The sequence below is a fragment of the Elaeis guineensis genome, chromosome 10 (assembly GCF_000442705.2).
Source record: "Elaeis guineensis isolate ETL-2024a chromosome 10, EG11, whole genome shotgun sequence".
NCBI lineage: Eukaryota > Viridiplantae > Streptophyta > Magnoliopsida > Arecales > Arecaceae > Elaeis > Elaeis guineensis.
Genome location: NC_026002.2, coordinates 4,079,120 through 4,085,141, shown reverse-complemented (window position 1 = coordinate 4,085,141; position 6,022 = coordinate 4,079,120).

Sequence of the window (6,022 nt, the reverse complement as noted above, 5' to 3'; positions counted from 1 at the left end):
AACATGAGCAAAGTCGAAGGTTCGGTTACTTTTAGACTGGATGGGGGGAGAGGCCCTGCAACGCCCATATGCGCCCCCACAGTCCTGTTAGGAACAGGAAGAGAACCTCGTCCTAACCTGAGCTGAAATCGACTACATCAGGAACAGGAGGAGAACCTCATCCTGACGCCGACTAAGATCCGATCGTTCAAGACCTGATAAGAAAAAAGAGAACCTTCTCGACGGCCCCTCTACGCTCCCGCGACCCCGTAAAGAGTTGGGGAGAACCCTTACTTAAAAAGAGGAGGGAGATGCGAAGGAAAAGCGATGGACTACACCAGTGAAAAATGGAAGCCAAACTATACCAAAGACACAAAGGACCTCGTCAATGAAGAAGGAGACCCCCATTAAAAACCCTCAGTCTCTAAGAGGGAACTCAACACAGGCCAAGGACAATCGACTTCCTCAAGGCAACTCAAATGGCCCAAAAAAAAAAAAAAAAGAAGAGAAAGAGAAAGAGACCTACGGTCATGAACGAAAAGGCAAATCAACACGACAACGGCTAGGAACCTTCAAACGATGTCGACGTCGAACAAGTCAAAAGACAAAAGAAATTCGGTAACGACGACCTAATACAAGAATGAACAAGGTAATGAAAAATTTTTTTTCATTTCATTAGCAAAATATACTTTACAGAGCCCAGAAGGCAAAAAAGAAAAACGACAAGAACAGAAAAAGAGGACACATAGAAGGACGGAAGGCAAAAAGAGCCCTAAGGGAGCTCGGCTTCTTCCGACCTCGAACTTTCGGCTTCGACCCTCATCAGGGAGTGCCTTAAGCTTTCGACTTCTTCTTCCAATTCTTTCTCCCTTATCAGCGTATCCAGATACATCCGATGAAATCGTTGGCTTTCGTTCTCCACCTCTCGGAGTCTTTTTCTTAGGACCTCAGACTCCGCCTCCGCGTCCTTGACTGCCTGCTGCTCGTATATCAGTTGGATCTTCAACTGCTGCAGCTCGATCCTCCCCTCCCCAAGGGTGACGGATAGCTCTTCTATGGTTCCTCTCAGGGATCAGAGTTCGTCGGGATCCCGAACAGGGATGAACTGGGCTCCTTCAGATAACTGTCTTTGAAGGCGGGCAACCTCGTCGGTCGCCATTCTGAGCTTCCTCCTGTAGTCATCCACCTGCTTGCACCAGCCAGCCCGGTATGCATTGTAGTTCGACTCGGCATCCTGGAGCTGTTGCTGAAGGTCGGAGAACTTCTTCGACCATTCTCGATCGTGGTCGGCTCGAGTCGAAAGCTAGGACGAGCTTCCTTCTAGCCGGCCGATCTTCTCCCGTGCAGCCGACAGCTCCGCTTCAAGAGAGCTGATCTTGGAAGCCTGAACCCAGGATCAGTCGTTGGCGTGCTTCTTATGTTCCTCGAGCTCCTTCTCGAAGTTCATCTTCCTCCGGCTGTAATCCATGATCCCTTTCACATGGAGGTTCCGAAAGTGGGTGGCCTCCGCAGTGGCCTCTGAGTGGCTCTCCCTCAGCCTGCGAAGTTCGTCCTCCATCTCCTTTGACTTTTTTGTTAAATGATGAACTTTCTTCCTTAGATGTCGGATCGTGGACTTCAGCGGAACTCCCTGTGGCAAGGGAAGCGCTTCGGCAGGACACTGCCATCGGGAGGCAAAAGCGTCAAGGCGCGGCTCATTGCAGAAAGAAAAAAGAAAAGAGAAGAGAAGTTCTCCATAAGGAGGAGCCCAATTTTATTGATTGAATGTTTCTTAAAGACAAAAGGAAAAAGAAAAATCGCAGTGAAAGAAAAATACAAAGTCAGAGGTCTCAGACCTCCGAAGCAGGAGTTGGAGAGCTTGGTGTTCTTGGAAGGGGGGCTGCGGTGGCAGCGGCAGTAGGAGAGAGCCCGGCTTCATCTTCAGACGCCTCATCCAAGAAGCTGAAGTCGAGCTCAGAAAATTTTTTGACCATCTTCTCTTGGCAGAGCTCGAATCCTTTGATGAATGCATCTTGGCCGAACTTGACGTTCAGGTCCCTCATTTTGGCAGAGGCCTTGAACTCCTCTACCGCTTGGCCCCTGGCCTTCAAGATCAGAGCCGGAATCTGCTCCGTCAAATTTGTGACCTCGGCCTCCGCCTTCCTACCATCTCCTCCGAGGCCTGCTTTTCTTTCTCAAGTGCCTCTTGGAGGTTGGCCACCTCGGCAGCCTTTTTCTTGAGGCGGGCGGCCTCGGCCCGGTGACCTTCCTCCGCCTGGATAGCGTCCCTCCTCGCCTTATTCATCGCCTCGATGTTGGCGAGGAGCTGGTGCCCAATCTGCAAGGGCGGTCAGAAAGTCAGAATGAAAGCTGAGAAGTTAATTGAATGAAGGAGCGAGGGGAAGGAGGAAAGTGAATCTGCTTACCTCGAGAAAGGACCCCAGAGAGTCCCAAACCCGCTGTTCGGGATCGGCGCGGACGATCCTCTGGACGACTTCGGGCAGGACGCACCCGTCGACCAGTCGCTTTATCAGGTCCCTGTCATTAAAGGGATTCTCCACCGGCTCTTCCTCGGAGCCGTGGGATTCTTCGATGGCAGCTCGACGACCGCTGACCCTGCGGGCCACCGTCTTCTTTCTCCTCCCTCTCTCAGCCCCTGGCACCTCATCGGAGTGGGCCCCCGGAGCGGGAACCTCGACGGGAGAACTCCTCGAAGAGGCTCGGAGAATTGGGGGCTCAGCGTCTGAAGGAACATCGACAGTGAGGGCCGTCTGGGCAGGCGTAGCCAAGCTCGTCTCCTCCATTCTGGCCTTCTTTGCCGACCCGGAGGCTGCAGCGCCTTTTCTTTTGTGAACCTTGAGGCCCCTGGCAAGCATCCGTACTGCTTCGGCATCCATTCCTAAAAAAAAAAAAAGAGAGAGAGAGAAAAGAGATCAGTAATGGAGTGAAAAAAGGAAGAGGTGACGCATGGCTAAAAAAAAAAAAGGGGGGGAAGAAGAAAAGAAGAAGAAAAGGAAAGATGGAATACTCACAGGATCCAGGGGACTCAGGCCGATGTTGAACAGGAATTGCTCCTTTAGAAGGTTGGAAAGGGAAGGAGTTGGATAACTAAAGAGTTTTCGGGCGGCTTGAAGGTCGTCCTCCCCCAGGCTAGGAGCCCGACGGACGAAGTCCCTCAGGGAGCCCCAAGGGGGCAATCCTAGCCTCAAAGTCGGACATTGGACATGGAGGTACTTCCCCTTCCAGTTATGGATAGAAGAGGGAGCACCTTTTAGCAACCCCTTCTTACCGAACTGGGGGGAGAAGTACCACCAGTCCTTTGCCGAGGGGTGACGCTTGAAAGTGTAAAAATACCTAAACAAAGAAAGGGATGGCCGAACTTCGATTATGTGGCAAAGGGAGAGGAACCCTATCAAAAATCTAAAGGAGTTTGGCGCGACTGAAGCTAAAGAAATGTCTAGAAAACGGAAAAGAGCGATAACGAAAGACGGAAGCAGGAGCCGGAGTCCAGCACGGAAGGCCTCCTAATACAGACAGAAACGGCCAGGTGGGGGGGTGCTAGCCCGATCGGCTGGATCAGGAAGCTCCAGATCGTACTTCGGAGGAACTCCATACTGAACCCTTATCAGTAGGAGTTTGTCCGGAGTCAGAGAATAGGATATGGCATCCGGCGCAAAAATCGGACGAGGTCCAGCCCTAGTTATGGGTTCATCTACAGTATGAGGGTTCTGAGGGGCTAAGACGGACGAACTCTTGGAACCGCTAGAGGCGGAGGTGCTAGAAGATATTTCAAGCAAAAACCCTAAAAATCCCAGAAAAATCGGGAGAAATAAGAGACGAAAAGTCCGTGGGGAACCAAACAGGTGGAATGCGGCAGAAGAAAAATGAAGAAGAAGGAACACCTAAATGACAAGAGAAGGAACGAAAGTTCTGAAACTAACCTAAGCTGCTCCGAAGGATGTAGAGATGCAGGGACAGGGATGACTCGAAAAACACCTAGGGCCAAAACGGACGCCGAGGAAGGTTAGAGCTCTCAGAAAGAAGGCAGGCACCAACAGGACTTTCAGGCAGAATGAAACTCCCGGAGGAAGAAGGGCGGGTTTAAATAGACCCTGGGATCCGGTGTAATAATGATTGCAGATCTCCCCAGGCTGACCAATGCCTGCCACGTGTCCCACTCACCATGGCGTATGGTTGACTGCTGACGGGGCCATTATTGCGGGGCACCTAGTGCAGCTCTCCAGCAGGAATTCCGAAAAGTCTCTTCGGATCGCCCCGATTCGAAAAGACTCCGGCACGCGCGCATTAAATGCCAGAATATCTGAGGGTGATCGCGCGCAAAATTCAAGGAAGTAACTTCGGCTGTGAAAATTTTTTTATACTTCCTTCATTCGAAACTCGAACTCGAAAGTAGGGGGATTGGTGTTGGGTATAAAATATCCCCCAGCCGAAGTTCGTATCAGGAGTGACCCTCCCGGGACTCTACCGACTTCCGACCTCGGGCGACATCTTTTCGGACCTCTCCAGCGGCCGAGCTTCCGTAATGTTCTCAAGTTTCACCGACGGATAAACTCCCACATCTCCTTCCACAAGTGTCGATCGGATTCCCCCGACGGACGAACTCCTGCCGTACCTCCCGGGCTTCTCCAACGATAAGCTTCTCCAGTCGTCTATCAGGCTGCTCCAAGTGCTCTCTGGATTCCACTATCGGCCGACCTCCTACAATGGTCAACCGTTCTTCGGACCTCTTCCAGACCTTTTCCAACAGGATTCGCTCGACTCCAATCCGAATTTCTTCCAGAACTTCGTCAGTGGCCGAGCTTTCCAAACAGCAGATCTCCACGACGGACGGACTCCATCCAAGTTTCTACGGCGGTCGACCACCTTCTGGATTTCGTCCGAGCTCCTACGGGAGCCGGACTTCTGCCCCGAACCCCGACTGCAGGTAGACTTCGTCCGAGCTCCTACGGAAGCCGGACTTCTGCCCTAAGCTCCTATTGCAGGTAGATCTCATCCGAATTCTTACAAGGGCCAGACCCCGAGCCCTCACCATGGGCGATCTACTCCGAGCTTCTATTACAAGCGATCTATGCCGAGCTTCTACTGCAAGCGATCTACGCCGAGCTTCTACTACAAGCGATCTACTCCGAGCTACCACTACAAGCGGCCTACTTCGAATTTCTACTACGAGCGGTCCACGTCGGATTTCTATTGTGAGCCTCCACCTGAGCTTCTATTGTGAACGAATTCCTTCCGAACTTCTATTGCAGGCAGGCTTCGGTCGAGCTTCCTCAACAAATGATCCCCATCCGGACTTCTACGGGAACCAGACTCCGACCGAACTTCTGTAGCGGACGGATTCCGGACGAGCTCCTACGACACACGGACTCCAGCAGCCGGACCCCTTCAGCGGGTGAACCTCTCCAGCACCATCCAACATCCACTGCCGGTCGACCTTCTGTCAGATTCTGCATGAAACCGAACTTCGTCCATAGAAAGCCTCTGACCGAGCTTCTACTGCGGATGACCTTCGCCTGCAGTACTAGCGCCCAAGGCACCCAACGGTAGAAGGCTCGCCAGCAACATCCGAACTCCTCTTAGACGGAGAGCTACCTCTCTCCACCAGACACCCCAACCGAGCTTCGGCCGACAGGTCTGGATTCGCTGGCAGGCCACAGTAATGGCCACGACTCTGCTTCACTTCCTGTAACGGATCTCACGCGGCTCCATCATGTTCTGACAAGTCACGACAACGGACATCACTCCACTCTCCACAATAGGCTCCACGTGGCAGGCTCCGGTGATGGCCACGACTCCACTCCACTACTCTCCGTAACAAACTCCTCATGGCCCCGAACGGCCCACTACCAGACGGCTACAGACGTCGCTGTCAATCTGTCACGCCCTCCGCCTATAAAAAAGGATCCCCAGATACGTTATTCCTTAAGCTCTAATCTCTATCTCAAAACTCTGCTAAAATTTTCGTTCGAGCACTCCATTCTTGTTGAGGTAGAGAACTGATTTGAGCGTCGGAGGGTCTTGTCGGAGTACCTCCAACTCTGAT